Raw genomic sequence first — 22,184 nt, 5'->3', positions numbered from 1 at the left:
ATTATAGAATTCAAAATTATAAAACGCAAATCGAAATGGGTGCCTTCCTTACAATAGTTTGTAAGACAAAGTTGTGTCTATCACCTAGAATTTCCCTAGACAACCTCACCTTCCTTAAATAGGCATTTTTTTTGCCCAAGAAGGTCCTAGACACTAATCTCTAAACCTTGAGGCTGTCCAACCTCATTTTATATTATTTTATTACACTTTATTACATAGGATCAACTCAAGACAATTTAAAAATTACATTTTCAGATGGCCCATTTTTGGAGACCATAACTAAAAAAATCTCAACCCAATGGGACATTATAACCCCATTCTAGAATCCTTAGCTAAAGTTCTATAGTGGATGATTGCACAAGTATCCATTAATTGAGCTTAGACCTCATTTTAGAGCCATTTAGGCTTTCATCACTAAGCCTGAAATTTGGATAGCCAAAATTCATACCAAAAATTTGTAATAACTGCAGTAATACATATGATATGACATGTTGGAAACTTACAATTGGAATAATTATTGTTTTGTCATTGATGTTAAATCTATGGATTAGACATATTGCTACCTAATCTAAATGTCATATCTATTTGATTGATGAAGAGGATTTGAGAAGTTACTCATAATTATAGAACCTAGAGGAAAGGTTGAAGTTATGAAAAGGAAGTTACAATGGATATTTGATTAGATAGACTTTGATAAAGAAAAGTAATTGTTTGTGACAAGAAAGCTAAGCCAAGAAAATGAGTAAATTACTAAGGAGCATTGGGTAATGCTAGTGTCAACCAAGCCACAATTATTGTTGAGAAAATCTAGTGTTGTCTGAGCATTAGCATCAACTGAGGAAGTTAGTTGATTTTGAGCCAAAAAGCTTAAAAAACAACTGAGTATTTTATTATTGACCAAGTAATTCAGTGATTGTTGAGTGATAATAAAAGAGAAATTCAAAGGAATCATAAGATCAAGCCAACTCAGTTGATTTCTTGGGAGATGTAAAACATGTTGAAGATAAGATTAATGAGTTGGATCATTAAATTCAAGGTGGTGATTAGGTAAAGACCTAACAAAAGGATTCTAGACAAGTTTCTAGAGGATGATCAAGATTTTATATAGATACATTTAATAGAGTTGAAGTTGATCATAAACCCTAAGATCTACAGTGGATGTAGAAAATGGTAAAGCATAAACTACCTATTTAAATGGTTACTGAACTGAAGTTTAAGTGTTGTGTCCAGTCAAGAGTAGTCGAGCCTAACCAGTGTGTATGAGAGAGTTTATATATAAAGAAAGGTTGATCAGAAGTGCACAAGAGTGTGAATTTAAAGCTAAAGGAGAAAGCTTGCTAATGTAATGTTGTCATTGATAAGTGATTTTGAGAAAAATTCATAAGAGTTGATAAGAAGAGTAGACTAATTTCTTGAAGGGTGTCCAAGAAGATCAAGATTAGAGATGAAAATAAAAGGCTTATGAGTAAACTAGCATAAGGACTAAATAAATATTTGAATTAAAAAAAAGTGAGTTGTAATCATATAGATCAAAACCTACTATTTTTTAAAAATCATTGTAAACAATTTGTATTGAAATCCTTTTAACAAAGGTTGACCTAACAGTCATTGGAAGATTTAATACTCTATGTAAATCCTTTAACAAGGTGACATTCTAAATAGAATGATCAAAACCCTCTTACAAGGCTACTCTTAACAAGGTGATTAAATCCTCTCACCAGGTCACATTTAATAATGTGTATTTTAAACCTTTAATAGGGTTGACTTCTAATAGAGCTTACTTTGAAAGAGTGAAAAAGAGTGGTTTTTCCAAAATTGGGTTTCTATGTAAAATCCTTGTGTCAAAATATGATGAAGGACTTATGAATGTTTTACATGTGATAATGTTTTTCATTATGCAATGCAAGTTAAGTTTATGACAATTTTATAATATAGACCGACCAATAACAAGTTAAGAAGGCTCATCTGAATGTTGATGTGTTTAATCTTTAATAGTTCAAGTCATACATATAGACCTTGAGTAATTGATTCAACCCCTACTCTTAGTTATTCTAAGCATTTTAACCATTTGTATCAGGGCTAAGTGCTTACAAAGAAAAGTTTGAAGGTACTTAAAGCTAAAGATAATGACGAACAAGAGAGATGTACACAAGCTAAATAAGGAGAGCTTTCCTACATGGCAGACATTAATGTAGTTGCACATTGTATATGTGAAAATGTGGCCTATGCTAACACACACACTTCAACATGGTCCTTATTTGTGGATTCATCCCGAAATGAACATTGGATTGTTCATCCGAAAATCAGCCAGCAAGGCAACTTGTTGCCTTCTATCTAAAGGGAATTGCTTGTTAGATATCCTCAAATTTGAGGTGTTAAGCAACCAGACCCTCTATGAATGAAGGATTTAAAAGAAAATGTGACTAATTTATATGAGAATGTAGATTAATCTAGAATGGAGTATGCACGTTTAATCTAAGAACATGTAAAAGAAAGCTATGCTAAAATGTATGCATATTATGCTAAATGAGTTTAAACTAGAAAATGAATATCTTATGAAAGTAATGAGCTCAAATGAATGCACAATCTAACAGTAATTCGATGCAAATTCTCATTCAACCTCTTCTCTAAAATGAAGAGAAGAGGGTCTCTTATATAGACTTTCCTGGAATCCATCAACGGTTGAGATAGATTTCAATCAACGGTAAGGATTAAAGGTGAAGTTCAGTCATAAAGGAAGATTCCCAAATTAGAGGAAGTTAACTGATTTCTTTTGAGTAGAATAAGGAGTTAACTGATTTAATTTGAATAGAATAGGGAGTTGACTAATTTAATTCCTTTTTGATCAACAGTGAACTGGAAATTTCCCTTTTTGAATTGAAGAGAGATTTTGGTGAGATATTTAATTTAATAAAATGAGATATGCTCTCATAATTACCTTTCCAATTTAATTAAATAATTCTATTTGATTAATTAGAGACACTTTTCTTATTTAATTAAATAACTTCATTTAATTAATTAAGAATGGCTTCCCATTTAATTAAATGACTTTGCTTAATTAATTAGAAGTAAGTTCTCCATTTAATTAAATAAGTTTGTTTAATTAATTAAAATAGGCACATTTATTAAATTAAATAAATTTAATTCCATAGTACATTAGCCTTAGGATATAATTTAATTTAATTAAAGTATAAATACTTAGTAATTAAATTAAATATTAATCAATAGGTTTAATGTGACTAATATGAGTAAATACTATAGGAATTAAATAATAAGCATGATAAATGCAGATTAGGGTTTTTTGCATCTAACAATTAAGTCAAGTAGCGAGTGGCCGAATAAGAATTTGCCTAATGGAATAGGACTTTAGCAAAAAAATACTAGAATTGGTATCATGACAATGAGCCAATTTTGGGGTATTGCATTTTGCCCCTCTTTGAATGAATGTGTGAGCAACACATTTAATTTAAAGAAAAATAGAAAGCATGATGCAAAGATGAGATTGGTTCCAAAGTTGATAACACGGGGACCAATTGATAAGCTTTTAAGGACTATCTCTAGAATAGAGCTTAATCCCAAGGAATCCAAGTAGAGCACATAGATACCTAAGATTGGTAGCATTTAGAAGACCATCTCCAGAACAGAGCTTAACCTTCAAGGATCCAAATAGAACACCTAGATACCCGAGATTGAAAGCATTTAGAAGATTATCTCCAAAATAGAGCTTAACCTTCAAGGATCCAGATAGAACACCTAGATACCCGAGATTGAAAGCATTTAGAAGATTATCTCCAGAACAGAGCTTAACCTTCAAGGATCCAGATAGAACACCTAGATACCTGAGATTGATAACATTTAGAAGATTATCTCTAGAACAGAGCTTAACCTTCAAGGATCCAGATAGAACACCTAGATACCTAAGATTGATAAAAGATAACAAGGTCCAATCATGAGTTGTAGAATCATCCCCAGAATGAGGCTTGATCCTCAGGAGTCGGGGTTTAAACTGTCCAAATACCTGTCCATCAAACTCTAAGAAGAGCTGTTATAAGGTTGATCAATTGATGAAAAGATAAGATAGATAGCAAAGATGCCAGATAGAAGGGAACAAGATGCCTCGAGTGATGAGATGCCCCAAGTGATAAGGACATAAGATGGGAACCAGATGCTCCAAGCAATAAGTATTCAATGATATAATCATCCTGCCCCCTCGGGAGTGAAATAAAAAGATGACACACCAGAAATATGATTTGAAGCAGTATATCATGAGATATAGAAGAAATTTGAGATTCAGCAGAATATAGAGGAGATTAGAATGACCGAAAGAAGATTTAGGGTTGATTTGAAATGATTGTGAAGTCGCAAAGACCAAGTTTGACCAAAAGTTGACTAGATTTAGCCATAGTTGACTTGAGTTGACTATTTTTAGAATGGATTTTGAAAATATGAAGAATGTAGAGTTGAAAGGATGCCAAGAATCACAAAGTATCAAAAAGACTTTGGCTGCACAAGCATTCGATCGAGTCAGTCTCCAAAATTTTAAAATGCATTTTTGAGGCTCTTAGGTGTGTCAGATTTCAAATTCGATCCCAAAAATGGATCTAGAATGGTCCGATTAGCCAAGGGTGTAATTTTTGAGCAAATTCAAGCACTTTAAAACATTTGGGTCAACAACTATATAAGGGCTCAAGGGTTCATTTTCAATTCATTTGTGGTTTTTGTCTTCTATTGATTTGAGCTCTGAGAGAGACATGGCAGTTAGCGTGAGACATCATCGATTTGAGCACTCCAGACGTCATAGCCGCCTAGCAGACTACGAACCACCTATGAGTCATCAATTCCCCTCCTTTGTACTTTCACTTTCACGCATTTTGATGTCATTTATTGGATGTTTTAGCTTGTTTTTAGGGGGTCAAATCTCTCTTTGCGCGAGACCTATTGGCTTTCATGCAAAGATCTTCTTTCTTCGTGCGAAGAAACAGGGTGCATTGTTTCTTTGCGCATGGCGGGGAGAATCTTCGCACGGGAAGCATTAGGTTTCATGTGAAAGATAAGTTTCTTCGCGCAAAGGCAGTTCTTTTTTCGTACGACTATGTAATTCTTTGCTAATTCTTCACACAACTATGTAATTCTTTGCACGAGATCAGATTTCTTCATGTAAGGCTTTGAGAACTTCGCGTGAAATTTTACTAACTTTGCACGAAATTTTACAAACTTCGCACTAAAGTCCATGACAGTCATGCTTTAAAATTTGATTTTTGCACTCAAAAATTGCATTTTAATTTGTTTTGATGCATCATTTTGACTTGATATTGATTGGTTCTTTTGTTGTTTCTTGTTGTGCGTACAGGAGGTCTTTGGTGATGTTGCATTCAGATCTCATTTCCTACCATATGGGGAGCTATTGCGGAGTCTCGATGATACTGATCGGACACACATTGCTCGATTGGGTTTGTCTTCTTTGTGCCAAATTCCAACCATGATGGTGAATCATGGCCTTCTCACTGCATTGGTTGAGCATTTCCATTCAGAGATGAATACCTTCCACTTGTTGATGGGTGAGATGACCATCACACTAGAGGATATATGGAAGATCTTGCGGATTCTTTTCACGATGCCCAGGTTATCTATTATATAGTGCCTCGAGCAAGGACAAAGGCATTGTCCATTGTGTTTGGGAGGGAGCTACCGAGAGGCAGGGCTATCAGTTGGGATGAGCTGATGCACACTTATGAACCCACACACAGGCTAGCATCAGTGTTGGCTATATTTTTGAGCTATTTCCTATGTCTTGATAGAGGATAGCATGGTTTGGAGTGCGGGTGGGGTGCCATGCTTCGCAGGATGCTATAGGCACCTGAGATTTTTGGGTGGGCTCAGTGCATGCTAGCTCACCTTTTTCATGAGATGCATGAGTTCATCTTCCATGAGAAGAAGACCATGGCAGCCAGAGTATATGTGTTACAAATCTAGGCCTGGGAGCATCTTCCCCATATGTAGGCCAATTTTTGAGGATGCCTGAGAGCCCATGGAGCCCTACATTTGCAAATATCGAGAGCATATTACCCAAGCCCACCTGGGTAAGATAGAGCAGTGGAGGATATGTCTTGATGACCTGGTGTCTATTGTATGGCAACCCTAGCAAGAGACAGAGGAATGGGATGATGCTCCCAGAGAGTTACCGTGGATGTTTAGTTCTTGACCTCTGGTGGGCAGAATGACATCTGTTATGGAGAGATTTGTGATCTCTCGAGTGTGGCAGCAGTATGGCCGACCACAAGATATTTCTCTTGAGTTTTGCGCCTATGCCAAGTTGCAGAAGGATGTTGAGCAGGGTTGGCCAGCGTAGATGGATCCAGGGCAATCCATGATAGACATTCGCAGCTTAGCTGTAGTTCAGTGGGAATACCTGCTAGAGGTAGTAGATGCCAGGATGATGCCTACATATCAAGCATTTTTTATCAGCCATCCATTCCCATGTTTTACAGATCTAGTGGGGATGGTAGGGCAGGCAGAGAGACAGGTGCCCTAGTAGCAGCAGACACAGCCATAGCCGCCAGTTCAACCACAACAATAGTCATGGGTCTGGTACCGAGTTTAGTAGATGTAGATTCCCCCACATCAGATGGGATCAGACCTAGGTGCCAGGGGCAGTGGGACTGGGCAGAGTCGATGCCACAGGTAGAGAACAAAGGAGGAGGCCCCTCATCAGGAGGCTCCACAGCAACAGGTGCCACCATAGCCGCAGCACCTCCACAGTGGTAGGCACCAAAAATGTCAGATGAGGATATGTCAGATCAGCTGGCAGGTGGGGTGCAGGACATGGTACGATGGTACCAAGAGCAGGTTCATGTGGCCTCCTGACAGTTGGGAGAGTTACAAATTGTAGTGGCAGTCAGGGATGCGTAGCTGGGAGAGCGAAAACAGGACACAAATCTTTGGAGAGAGTGCATCGAGACTAAAGAGTGAAGATTGGAGCTGGCACAAAATGAGATCCGATTTTAGTCAGCTCATGCAACATATTACTATGCTGCATATACCAGCGCGGTGCCAGATGAGACACTCCAGGTGCAGTGCTTTTCTCAGTATGCATGAGAGTCTGGGGGCGCACGACCTCCTACCAGACCAGATATGTCATCGCCACCTGCTACTCCTACTCCTCCTAGAGGCGAGGGTATGGGATAGAGTTAGACACTCTATGCCTGATCTTTGATTTTGATCTTTGGCTATGTATCGATTGGTGTGCCAGCACCACATGTATCATTTTTGATCGATTGCACTCAAGTAGTACCCATTCTTGTACTGACCCATTCTTTTGATATACATTATATATATATATATATATATATATATATATATATATATATATATATATATATATATATATGAGATCTTGAGCTGAGTATTCCTGTATATATGCCATTGTCTATTTTGCTTTACTTTGATGTACATGAGATGTATGTTGTACGTAAATAGAATGCATATGTATGGACTGACATCTCACATAGTGTTGCGTGTTTTTACTTGACAGTCACAAGTATTCCATTGAGGAGCATGAATTGATAAACCAAATGCTTGTGTAGCCATGGAGGAATCTAATGCATGTAAAGATGACCCCCAATCCTTCATTACAAAAGGGTAGGAACATAATGACCATCAAATTGCATGCTTATGCAAATGAAGTATGTAATGCAAGACTATGTTAAATGCAACCCTAGGTCTAGTTACCAAGCCTCGATATTTAATCATCACTGGATATAAAATAAAGCTCGTATGTTATACAATTCCCACTGACATTGCAATCATGGAAATATGAATATAACATACGTTATTGGTTTTTCAGGATTAAATGTAAGCATTTGAGGCACAAGAATCCAGAATGACCAGAACATTTGTCCCTTTTAATGTAGCAAGTTAAGATAAGCTTCAAAACCTAAATGCTAGGATGACCTAAATGTTGCTTGCATAAAAGACACACAAAAAACATGGGAGATCCATCTTATACTAAGCATTCAGTATTTATTCTATTCGCAATGACCCTTGCATTTGTAACCTAAGACAGAGGTGCGCTAGATATACTCGCAGTGACCCGTATGTTCACTTAGCAGGATGAATATCAATATTTACTGTAGCATGAAGAGTTTACTCCAACAAACAAGGAAAATAACCAAGTTTATTGGCATATTCATATAAAAGGAGTCGAGGTACACACGACCATCCAATACGAGATGAAGGCTCTTATAGTGGACACCCCTCTTATAGGAATAGATCAACTTATTGGAACTAAACCATAAACAGAAAGCAAAGAAAAGATACGCCCCCAGTCATTACTTCCCTAGTCGAAGATGACATCATTGAGTTGCTCGAGGAGATATGATAAAGCAAAAACAAAGTAAACAAAGAAAAAGCTCAGCATATCCAAACAAGTATATCATTTTTGAGTTCAAAGTTTTGGGATTGATGTCAAGTGTCAGTGTCCAAAACATGTTTGAAAGAAATCTCTTTAGTAGGGTGATGATAGTAGGCAGACGCAGCCAGAACAACTGGTGATTGAGGTCAAAGAGGAATATTCACTCTGAAGAACCTAAGAAGGAATGAGTGACAGTAGACAAACACAGCTAGGATGACTGGTGATTGATGCAAGAGATTTTCCATAAAGGAATCTGGAGACATGACCTTAGCAATAGTAGGCAAACACAGCTAAAACAATTGGTGACTGTTGCGAAAGAGATTCTATGAGGAGAACCTTGAAAAGAGTGACACTAGCAATAGTAGGCAGACATAGTGAGGACCACTGGTGACTATCGCAAAGGAGATTCTATGAGGAGAATCTCGAAAAGAATGACACTAGCGACAGTAGGCAGACACAGTGAGGACCACTGGTGACTGTCGCGAAGGAGATTCTACGAGGAGAATCTCAAAAATAGTGACACTAGCGATAGTAGGTAGATGCAGTGAGGACCACTGGTGACTGTCACGAAGGAGATTCTATGAGAAGAATCTCAAAAATAGTGACACTAGCAATAGTAGGCAAACGTAGTGAGAACCACTGGTGACTGTTGCGAAGGAGATTCTATGAGGAGAATCTCAAAAATAGTGACACTAGCGACAGTAGGTAGACATAGTTAGAACTACTGGTGACTGTCACGAAGGAGATTCTATGAGGAGAATCTCAAAAATAGTGACACTAAAGGGGGAATGCCCTCGAGCTGTGACAAGACTCAATCCATAGATACATGAGCGAAAAGTAGGAAAAGTAGGAAAGCAAAAGCATGAAAGCAAATGTATAGAAAGCCTAAAGGTGCATTGCAGGATGGAGCATTGGGAACAAGAGGTGCCTGTTTACTAGGTACCTTCTTGGTAGGATTTCCTTTTTTTGCTACCATGATCCCTATTTCCAGGTTTTCACCAATGGCACTTTTCTTGTTTTTCAAATTTTTTAAATTTTTTTTTTTTTGGTGTTACCAAGGCGCCTATTGCTAGGTTTTCACCAGGGTAACAATTTTTTCAAGACTTTTTCTGATTATTTTAGATTTTTTTTAGGACATATAGATATGTAAAGAGAGCTTGCTACGATTAAATCAACTGTAAAACTGCTTTAGGTGGAGAGTGTTGACAGGCTCTTTAAACATTTCTCCTTTGATTGTGGAAAGCTGATAGGCACCAGATCCATATATTGTAGTAATGATGTAAGGACCTAGCTAGTTTGGTTTGAACTTTCCCTTTTGCACTCATTATTGTTGATTCTTAGGGTTCTCTCTCAGGACGAGGTCACCCAGCTAGAAGTCACGTGGCTTGACCCTTCGATTGTAACTTTTGGTCATTCTTTGTTGATATTCTTGTAGAAGATCACATGCCACTTGTCGTAGTTCATCTAGTAACACAAGCTCTTGAAGCCGAGCTATCCTGTAGTCATCATCAGTGATAAGACCCTTCATAGAGATTCTCAAGGTAGGAATCTTGACCTCTATTGGAAGCACAACATCTGCCCCATACACCAACGCAAAGGGAGTTGTGCCCATTGGAGTTCTAATGCTTGTCTTATATGCCCACAGGGCTGGGTTGATCTAGAGATGCCAGTCTCTCCCTAATTTGCTGACTGTGCAATGAAGAATTTTGAGAATCGCCTTATTGGATGCCTCAGCTTGGCCATTATCCTGGGGGTAATAAATGGAAGACCAATGTTGTGTGATCTTGAATTTATTGCATAGTTCCTTGAGTTCTTTATTCTTGAACTATCTGCCATTGTCAGTAATGATTGAGGATGGTACACCATATCTACAGATGATGTAGTTTGTGATGAAAAGCACTATAGTTTTTCCATCAGCAACTGTGAGAGGGACTACCTCTACCCATTTCGTGAAATAATCTATAGATGTGATGATGAAGTTATGTCCATTAGAAGAGGTTGCGTGAATCTACCCCACCAAGTTGAAGGCCCATTGTTGAAATGGCCATGTTGTAGTAGAGGGAATCAACTCTCTGGCTAGAGCATGAATGAGATTCTTGTGTAGCTAACACTGCTTGCAAGACCTAGCATACTTGATAACTTCTTGCTCCATTTTGGGCCAGTAGTAACCAGCACGAAGGAGTTTGTGAGCTAGTGTCAGGCCATTGGAATGAGATCTACAAATTCCTTCGTGAATGTCAATTAATGCACGATTGGACTTGTCAGTTTCTAAACACGTAAGGAGTGTTCCATCAAGACCTCTTCTATACAGATCGTCAACAATAATGACATAATGTGAAGCATTATGGATTAGGTAACATTTCTCATTCCGGGTTAGACCTTTTGGAATGGTTTGATTACGAAGGTAGGAATAGATGTGATGGTAGCAAGATGATTCTTGTCCTATAATAGAATAGATCATCCTAGAATCAGGTGTGTCATAGGCTGGGTAGTGTAATGCTTCCACCAAGAACTCATGTTGGAGATCATTTCCTGGCATTTGTAGCAGGGAGGCCAGAGTGGCCATGGCATCAACCACTTTATTATCTGCTCTTGGAACTTATTGGAAGGTGATGTGTGCAAAATACTTCTTCAAGTCATCAACCATGCACTTGTAAGGAATTAGTTTCTAATCCTTTGTTTGATACACATCGTTTACCTCGTTGATAACAAGTTGAGAGTCACCAAAGATGTCTAACTGATCCACTCTCCATTCAGCTGCAATTTTCATGCCATTGATCAAAGCCTCATATTCAACAATGTTATTTATACAAGGAAACAAAATCTTGTACACTTTGGGCAATGAGTATCTCTGTGGTGTAATAAAGAGTAATCCAGTGCCTGATCCCTATTGCATGAAGGACCCATCGAAGAACATAACCCATGTATGGTGCGTAAGTGTCAGAATTGACTCATCTAGAAAATCAATATTTATTGGTAGAAGACTCTGTATGGGTGCCTCATCTAGCTGGTCTACAATTGCCTATCCCTTTACAGCCTTGCGTTCAACATATTAGATGTCAAACTCACTGAGTATCATGACCCATTTAGCCAATCTTCCTGTGAGAGCTGCCTTACTGAGCAAGTACTTTAATGGATCTATTTTAGCCACAAGCCATGTAGTGTGGGAAAGCATGTAGTGTCTCAACTTTTGGGAAGCAAAGACAATTGACAAGCAAGCTTTCTCAATAATGCTATAGTTCTTCTCATAAGAGACCAACATTTGACTCAAGTAATAAATAACTCTTTCTTTGTTGTCATTGTCTTCCTGAGCCAACAAGATTCCCAAAGATGTTTCAGTGGCTGAAATGTATAAAAGAAAAGGCTTCCCATGCATAGGAGGCATCAGGATTGGTGGATTGACAAGATATTGTTTGATCTATGTTAAGCTTTGCTCACAATCCTGGCTCCAATTGAATTTCACACCCTTATGTAAGGTCTTTGTGAAGGGTTGTGATCTATCCGCCAATTGTGAAATAAATCTACGAATAGATTGAAGCCTTCCCTATAGTCCTCTCATCTGACTGATGTTCCAAGGTGGTGGCATGTCCATTATTGCTTGTACTTTTTCTGGATCTACTTCAATTCCTTTTGCAGAAACAATATATAGCAGAAACAATATATCCCAACAATTTCCTTGATGTGACACCAAATGCATATTTCTTAGGATTGAGCTAAAGACTGAATTTTTCCATATGATCTAGGATGGGTCCCAAATCTTGTAGATGAGTATTGTGTTTAGCGTTTTTGACTAGGGTTTCATCAACGTAGTCCTCCATGGTTCTATGCATCATTTCATGGAAAATTGTAGTAACATCCCATTGATATGTAGAACCAACATTCTTTAAACCAAATGGCATCACATTCCAACAAAAGGTTTCCCATGCACATGTGAAAGTTGTTTTTTCCTGATCTTTTGGTGTAATTTTTATCTGATTATATCCAGAAAAACCATCCATAAGTGAGTACATCTCATAGCCAGTCGTCATGTGCATGATCATATCAATATTAGGGAACAAAAAATTGTCTTTAGGATATGCCAAGTTAAGATCACGAAAGTCCGTACAAACCCTAATAGATTTATCATGCTTGGAAACAGGAACAATATTGGATATTCATTTAGCATAATCAATTGCATGGATGAAACTAGCCTTTAGGAGTTTCTCCAATTCTGCTTTAACGAGCAATGCAACATGAGGGTGCATTTTTCGAAGCTTCTATTTAACTAGTTTGATGCTTGGTGCTATGGACAAATGATGCATGATAAGATCAAGATCTAATCCTGGCATGTCAAAATATGTCCAGGCAAAATTTATTTTCTTTTCCTTGGAAAAGGCAATGAATTGTTCCTTTTCTTCAGGTGACAGTGACTGCACCAGGTGTATCATATGAGGATGTTCTTCTGTACCCAGGTTAATTGGCTACGTCGGCTCTATTAACATTGATGATCTCTCCTGAAAGTGACTGGGAAGGAAATCAAATATCTCATCCATGGGCACCTCAGAGAGGTTTTCACCCTTGGATACATCTTTTGTTTTTACTTTTTTGGGATCTGACACTGCCACAGTGTGGTTTTCACGATCAGACCTAATGCATTTTTTCTTTTTAATTATGTGACTGAGATATTTGATGTCGGCCTCATTCATGTTAATACTCTACTCATTGGTGGAAGACATTATAGGTTCAATAGTGTTTAGGTAATAGGCAAGAGCATAGTCATTCTGGAATGTGGGGACTTCGTTAGATGCATTGGGGTTCCAGTCTATAAGCTCGGGATGTGTGCATGAGAGAGTAGTGGCTGGTTCAATCATGTTCACAGTATAGTCATTAAGTGCATAGACTAGCAATTTGAGAGTTATGGTGACCTCATCCATAGGTGTTTTCAAACACCTCAGAATACTAACATCAGGAATTGACAACTCTAGGACACTAGTTGGATCAGACCCTTGTAACCTAACCCTAGACATTTCACCCACTTCGATTCGATTTTCATAGACATGCACTTGGTCAATGTCTTTATCAGTAGTAGCTTCTAAAAGATTTTCAAACTCATATTCATGAGAATCAGTGCTACATGGTGAGAGACTATAGAACTCTCCAATAGTGATAGGGACATACTCTCCTTCAGCCTCTGGATTCTTACACAAATACTCAATACGGCATGATTGACTAGATTCTCCCTTTTCTGAATGATATTTGAGTTGCTCAATATTGTCCTCATAAGCCTCACTAGTATCATCCACAGTGCTAACACGTGGCACAAAGTCATCTGGCTCAACAAAGAATTTAGAAAGATCATAAGGGATAGGATGAGGATAGGAATCCTCATCATCAGATTCTTCCTCTTGAGTATCTGACTTAGCTTGTGACTCATTTTCAGATGAACTCTTAGGTTTGGGGATGAGTTGATCTGACCCTAGATGGAAAGGGCCCTTCTTAAACCCTAGGCCAGTTGTATCACTATTGCTTCGAGCTATTTCTTTGATAGGATCAATTAGGCCATTGTTATTGTAGCCAATAGGGCCGGTTCCCTTGTAACCAAAACGCTTCATAAGCCTAAGACTAGGTCCATATTTCTTAGGAGTGATTTCTTGAGCTTGTTCTATTAGGTCCACTGGAGTGTCTTTTTTGTAAAACCATGCAGTAATGGCTTTGTTTTCACTTTCATCTTCTAAGGGAACTGTAGCCTTGACAAAAGCGCCATTATACTTGGTTTGAGGTGTCAACACAAATGAATTCTTTGCCTCTAAGGGTTTGCCATAATGTTGAGAGGACTCTAGGAGAGATGTTAATGATAGCACTAGTTCAATGTGGTACTCTCCCATACTAGTTTCTTTCAGTTTGAATGACTACTCAATTTGTTTTAGCTTATTGTCATGACAATTAGTAGACTCATGGTTAGCAAGGACGAAATTTTCAGCAGCTTTGAGAATATTGCAGGTTGTAGCTAGTAGTGGCAGGAATAGTAACTTCAAAGCCATGAAATGGGAATTTGATGCATTGGTGGTATGTGGATGGCATATCATGCATCTCATGTATCCATGGCCATCCCAACAGAATGTTGTAGGCCAAGGGAATGTCAAGCACCTAACAAGTGACATCCCTTTTGACAGGACCGACGCGAATTGGTAAAACCACAAGACCTAGTGACTTTCATTCCACTTCATTGTATGCTTTAATAGTAATCTTTCATCGGGGATCAACAGAGTCCTCACAATAATCCAATTGTCTAAGAAGAGTAGCAGAGACAATATTTAGGCCAGTGCCATTGTCAATGAGTATCCAACGAACACGTGTATGGTGAATCATAACCTCAATGTGTAGAGGCTGATTGTGTGGGTGATTCAGTGAGTTGTCATCTTCTTCAGAAAAAGTCATAAGATATGGTGAGGTCAGGTGACCTACCATGGATTGAAATCGCTCAAGATCAAGATCTTGAGGAACATTTGCCTCAGTGAGGGCTTTGTCCAAAAATTTCCTGTGAGCAGGCGAGATTTTAAGCAACTCAAAGATGAAAATCTGAGCATTAGTTTGTTTCAACTGATCGAGAACACTATAACTAGTTGCGGTCAAGTTCATTGTGGGTTTTGCACCTTTACTGTATGGACTAGAAAGGGCTTTGTCTTTGTGTTGTTCAAGATTTGAAATAGGAGGCATAGGGCCTTTGAGCACCAACTTCACATCAGAGCGAGTAATAGTGTTAGCATAGTGTCACGAAGACATATTATCTATCTCATTGGAATTAGGGCCCCTCAAGACAAATGGTGTCTTGGGTTTGTCATTATCTTGCTTGCCGTTTATGGTAATAACATCGCAATATTCAAAATCTATAGGTTCAACCATGTGATTGACATTTTCATCATTGGAATATGTATAGTTGACCTTATTGTAGGGTTCTGGTTTCGAAGTCTCTCCTTTTTCATAAGCTAGGAAAGGTTCTTTGAATGCCTTGTGGTCTGAGTTTTTGTTATGTCCATCTACCACAAGATCACCAACATCAATCATGTCCTGGACTTTATGATGCAAGTTTATACAATTTCTAGTTTTGTGTCCCTTGATTTGGTGATACTCACAAAATGAGGTCTCATTCCACCATGGTGGACGTGGTTGTGGATCATAGGGACGAGGGCTATCCATTGGTGAAATAAGCTTATGTTGTAGCAATGTTTTGTAAACCACATCCAAAGGTTCCCCCAAAGGCATATACTCTCACTTGGGGCGTGTTTTCCATGAGTTTCTCGATTTATTCCTAGATGTCTTATTGTCAAGGAGAGGTTTCTCAACATTTTTGGCTGCTTTGAGGCAGTCTACGAGATTAAACACCGCTTTAGCCAGTTTGGGTGTGACATTGTCAACACCTCCATCATGTACAATTTCTCAGTTCTTGTTGACATGTTTAGTTTTATCCTTGTTGGAAGTGGAACCTTGTTTTGTGTCTCTTTGAAGAGTGAGCTCACCTTTCTTAACCATAAATTCCTTGATATGGATAGCCTGTATAATTATGTCTTCAAAGGTATGTGGACCTTGAAGTTGGACTTTGTATCCAAAATTAGGTAGGAGATTGTTAGTGAAAATGTCAAGCTTCTCCGTTTTTGGAATTTTGCAAGAATACTTAGTGTATAATTGTCTCCATTGTTGGAGGAAAGTGAGGAAAGGTTCACCAACCTTCTATTTAAAGTTGCATAGATCTTGAATATTGACAGGGTGTTGTATGTTATGAGAATATTGCTAAACAAATGAATTGGCAATTTCATCAAACGTCTTGATACCATGAGGTAAATGTGAGAACCACTCCAAAGCCTGACCACCCAAGCTTCTAGGGAATAAATGCTTGAGGTATGTTTGATTGTGTATAAACTCCATAGACAGAGCACCAAATTCCTGCAAGTGATCTTGGGGATCAGTAGTACCAAAGTACTTTTCATATTTGGGTAGTTCTATGCCTCATGGGAAAGGCAGCATGTTTATGCTTTTGTCAAATGGAAATGAACAAAGAGCATCCAATGTGTATGTCTTTGTGGGTTTCTCTTTCTCATGCATCATCTGAGCCAATTGGTCTTGCATAATTTTCAATTATTTTTGGAGTTTGGAAGTCTCAGTTTCTTCTTCAGTTTTGACAATGTTTTCTACATTGAAATGAGAAGGTAATTTTGCTCCCTCTTGGGAAAGTTTGAGAAAGTATTTTTCTTTCTCTTCGTTGATTAGGATTCCCATGACCTTTTGGAAGTTATTGTCTCTTCAAAATTTTGCTATGTGTTCAAGGAGTATTTCCACCTCTTCTTGTTCCTCCTTAGTATCATAGTCTTTCTCTTTCTCTTTGTCATTCCTAGGTGGTTCTTGATATCAATTATGACTACCATGTTTAGGTTCACGATTAGTCATTATAGGAACATGTTCAGTTTCAGTGTGTTGTGTTTCAAAAGGGTCTCTGGAGAAAGGATCATACATCATGTTTGGGAATGCAGGACCTCTACCTGTCTCAGTATCCTCTTGATAAAAAGGATTCCTAATTTGTTGCAAATTTTTGGAAAATGTTTGTTGAACTCGAGATGACTTGGCAGGTGAGGTAGATTGTGAAGATGCCTCACTAGCCAAACTGGATATAGATTGCATAACGAAAGGTAAGTGACCTCTTCCATGATTACAACCCCTAGCACGGCCACATTTAAGGTTATAGGGATAAAAGGTGTTGCCGCTTCTGGTTGTGATAGTCATAGACAAGGACAAGAAGCTAGAACCTAGACAAGGACTACACTAAGACTGAGTCTCAAAAAGGACAAGATAATAGTAAGAATGTTGTTCACTAAGGCACAAATGGTCTGATTTAAAGGCTAGAACAGCCAGAGATTATGACAAATGCACACAAAGTATAACAAGCATTAAGACAAGGACCAAAAAAATTACTTATGAGATGAGACTAGTCAAAGTACAAGACACAAGTCTTTGGCTAAGTGAAGTGTCACTGTTTTAGGACTATTTGCAGATAGAGAGTGATAAATGGACACAGAAAAAGATAGTGTGCAGGCTACAGATAGCTAAAACAAACCCAAATTGATAATGCTAACACAAGATCTCACGCGAAAAATCTTTATAGGCCGTGTGAAGAAGTTTTACAAATTGCACAAAGAAGTTTCCTGGATCGCTCGAAGATCAATGACAGTGTTTTAATTTCACGTGAAGAAATTCATAGGGTCACATGAAGACTCATGACAGTAATTTAATTTTGCACGAGAACAAAATGATTTTACATGAGGACAAGATGATTTCGTGCGAGACCAAAATGATTTTGCACGAGAAGGCAGACCAGTTTTACAATAGCAACTGATTTTGACAAATTTTGATCATTTTAGTAACCAGGCAGATAAATAGGCATGTAGAACAACAAGCAGGTGATTTCAAACACATCTGAAAACAATGAGCAAGGGAAAAAGCAACCTTGTGCATGGACAATCAAGTGACTTAGTTTGTGCTAATCCCTAGGAGAGCTATTTGTGTATGTTTTCAAAGAGTTTTGCAATCATTGCACACATTCCTAGAAAGTGAAAAGTTTGGCCTCTCTAATGTTTTTAGTAATGTTTTGACTCTACAACTTTTATGAATCATAGGGGTGAATTCCAATCTTGGTGCACTGAGGTTTCAACACAGTCTGAGAACTTAATCTTCAAGAGCTACTGGGGAGATCTGACAACCCACAATGAACCACACCCATATAAATTTCTTCCATAAGGACATTTATATAGCGATTGTCACTACCACGTCAAAAATGGCTATTACTGCTCGAGGTTTCGTTCGTGCAATTTTCCCTGTAGAGGGATTGTCTACTACGGTTAACCCTCTCTAAAGGTGACCGAATCACAATGGTGTACCGCAAGGGGACTTAGCTTTCAGATTGAAGGTTTTGACACCTTTTCACTTTTAGCCCAATCAAAGCAGACAAATTAATTTGACAAGCTAAACTAAGAGTATCTCGTAAAGATCTATGATATCAACTCCTAGTGATCTATCAACATTTTCACAGAAAGGATGCCTCAATCAAAAATTTGAAGATTCATCTATCTGCGAGATGCTCAAAGTATCCTCCCCACCTACAAGGAATCCGTCGTTGAGAGGAGTTTCACTAGGAACCCAGTCTCTCAAGATCCACGAATAGTGTTCATGGGGCCAAATTACTATGTGTGTACAAATGTTAATTCCCAAAAGTAAATCTATCCAAAAGTAATCAAAGAGCACAAGGTGGTACACTTAACGCTTTAACTAATGCGAGGTGAGTCCAAAGATGTGGAACATTTAACCCCTCACACAAGCCAACACGAGTCTACAACTCAGAAACTAATGAGTTCTAAAAAGCACAAAAGGGTTGCCTTGTGGAGCATTTAATGCTTCTTTCTTGTAGACCCCTCCCCTTTAACATGGTGCTGATCTTGCAACCACAGGGTGAAACGAGGAGCCGATGGATTAATGAGTCCAATAACCCAAGATAGCTAATTAGATCTATCACTAGTAACTAAGCCTGCTAGATGAAAACTAATAGAGATCACAACCTAGTATCAAATTATGCATGTGTTGTAAAATGAGAACATGGAAGGAAATACACACAAGCTTGACATGAGAGATGTTTGTTTTAGGTCCAAATGAAGTGTTATTAGTCAAAGAGAATTACCTGGTAATCCTTGCAGTGTGTTTAATAGATGTTTTACCTATTTTTAGCAACTTTATCACGCTTTTCCAATTGTCTCACAAAACCTCTGTTATGCTGTCCCAAAAAAATTAGAAAACACAGAAAAACCAAAAATAGTGAGTAGTTAGCATAAAAAATAGAAAACACGAAAATCAATGCAAAAAATAGCCTCTATCAGTAGAATCTTGCGCAAAATTCCTGACAGTCTGCACGAAGAAGTTTTATGACCCACGTGAAATTATTTTACGGCCCGCGCGAAGAAAACAGGTGCTGTGCGAAGTTTCACATGCTTAGGCACTTTCTCGTGCGATATCGAAAGAATCTTCACGCAAAGATTTTGAATCCTCACGTGAAAATGAATAGTCTCGCGTGAAGATTTCCAAATTTGTACGGAATAGTATGGACAGAGAACAAAAAAAATGCAGAATGAGGCCAAAAAAATTGATTTTCCCTGCCCCACTTTGGGTGCCAGAAATGTATGTGTGAAAATGCGGCCTATGCTAACACACACACACTTCAACATGGTCCTTATTTGCAGATTTATCCCAGAATGAACATTGGATTGTTCATCCTAAAATCAGCTGGCAAGGTGATCTGTTGCCTTCTATCTAAAGGGAATTGCTTGTTAGATATCCTCAGATTTGAGGTGTTAAGCAACCAGACCCTCTACGAACGAAGGATTTAAAAGAAAATGCGACTAATCTATGTGAGAATGTAGATTAATCTAGAATGGAGTATGCACATTTAATCTAAGAACATGTAAAAGAAAGCTATGCTAAAATGTATGCATATTATGCTAAATGATTTTAAACTAGAAAATGAATATCTTATGAAAGTAATGAGCTCAAATGAATGCACAATCTAGCAGCAATTCAATGCAAATTCTCATTCAACCTCTTCTCTGAAATGAAGAGAGGAGGGTCTTTTATATAGACTTTCCTAGAATCCATCAACGGTTGAGATCGATTTCAATCAACGGTAAGGATTAAAGGTGAAGTTCAGTCATAAAGGAAGATTTCCAAATTAGAGGAAGTTAACTGATTTCTTTTGAGTAGAATAAGGAGTTAACTGATTTAATTCCTTTTTGATCAATAGTAATATGGAAATTTTCCTTTTTGAACTAAAGAGGGATTTTGGTGAGATATTTAATTTAATAAAATGAGATATGCTCTCATAATTACCTTTCCAATTTAATTAAATAATTTTATTTAATTAATTAGAGACACTTTTCTTATTTAATTAAATAACTTCATTTCATTAATTAGGAATGGCTTCCCATTTAATTAAATGACTTTGCTTAATTAATTAGAAGTAAGTTATCCATTTAATTAAATAATTTTGTTTAATTAATTAAAATAGGCACATTTATTAAATTAAATAAATTTAATTCCATAGTACATTAGCCTTAGGATATAATTTAATTTAATTAAAGTATAAATACTTAGTAATTAAATTAAATATTAATCAATAGGTTTAATGTGACTAATATGAGTAAATACTATAGGAATTAAATAATAAGCATGATAAATGCAGATTAGGGTTTTCTGCATCTAACAATTAAGTCAAGTAGCGAGTAGCCGAATAAGAATTTTCCTAATGGAATAGGACTTTAGCAAAAAAAGACCAGAATTGGTATCATGGCAATGAGCCAATTTTGGGGTATTACACACATCCAATATTAGTGATGCTACTATTAATTTTCTAAGAAATTAATATGGAAAGGGAACAATTACTCCTCTAACTGCTGAAGAATTGAGACATAAGTTAGATCACAACCAAGAAATGTTGGAGATTGCCTCAGCCCTAAGCTATTTTGAGTTTGATGACCTAAAAGTTTGCAAACCTAGAAAGAATATGTGGGACAAATTGAAGATCGTATATGGAGGTGATGAAAATGTACTAAGAGCCAAATCCATAAGTTTAAAAGATAAATTTGATGATATGAGAATGAGGACTCTACTCCCTATCTATGCCATTAGAGCCTCTGCAATTCAAGAACTAAGATGCACACAAGGTAGAAATTTGACCTTAGAAGGTGTATTTGGTAGACTTACTACTTTTGAAATGTCTAACTTTGATAACTACACCCTTGTTACAATTGAATCTACTTTCAAATCACAACCAATTCTTACTAAGAAGAAAGGAAAACATGTGAAGAGTGAAAGTGATAGTTCTGATAATGAGATTGATGAACTTGAAGCCCTCATTACTAAAAGGTTTGGAAGAGGAAGAGATAAATACAAAGGTAAATTACCTATCATTTTTTTTCATGCAACAAAGTTGGTCATATTGTTGCTAGATGTCTTGACATACAAGATAAGGATAAAAAGAAGGAAAACAAGTACAAAGGAAGAAGAGATGATAAAGACTACAAAAGAAGCAAGGATGAAAAAGATAAGAAATTTTTTTATATTGCTAAATAATATACTAATAATGAATCTATGAGTAATGATGATGAAGTTGTCTATGTTGCTATGAAAGAAGAATCTGGTAAAGATAATAAAACTGCATTAATTTCTTATGTGAACAAAAGTGATAGATGGATAATTGATAGTGGATATTCCAATCATATGATTGGTGATAAAGAAAAATTTTAAGATATTGGTCCATACAATGGTGGATGTGTTAAATTTGGTAATGATATCCCATGTGTCATAAAAGGTAAAACCACTATTCAACTAACTGGCAAGATAACATGTAAAAATGTTTATTGGGTTGAAGGACATAACTATAATTCATTGAGTGTTTCAAAAATGAACAAATTAGGTTATAGTGTTGAATTTTACAATGGGAAGGCCAAGATACATGATGATGATGGTAAGCTAATTGTAAATAGTGAGTAGAAAAGAAGTAACTTATTCTATTTAGACCTATCAGAAGAGACATGTATGTTTGCACAAGAAGAAGATGTTTTGTTACGAAACAAAAGGTTATGTCATGTGAATTTTGACAATTTGGTGAACATCAGTAAGATGAAGAAAGTAAGAGGATTGCCTAAACTAAAGAAGCCTAACAATACTATGTGTAAACAATGTTAATTAGGAGAGATGACCAAGT

Source organism: Cupressus sempervirens, chromosome 5 (assembly GCF_028749045.1).
Source record: "Cupressus sempervirens isolate cs-2001-9-10 chromosome 5, ASM2874904v1, whole genome shotgun sequence".
Classification (NCBI taxonomy): domain Eukaryota; kingdom Viridiplantae; phylum Streptophyta; class Pinopsida; order Cupressales; family Cupressaceae; genus Cupressus; species Cupressus sempervirens.
Note: the sequence above shows the minus strand (reverse complement) of the source record.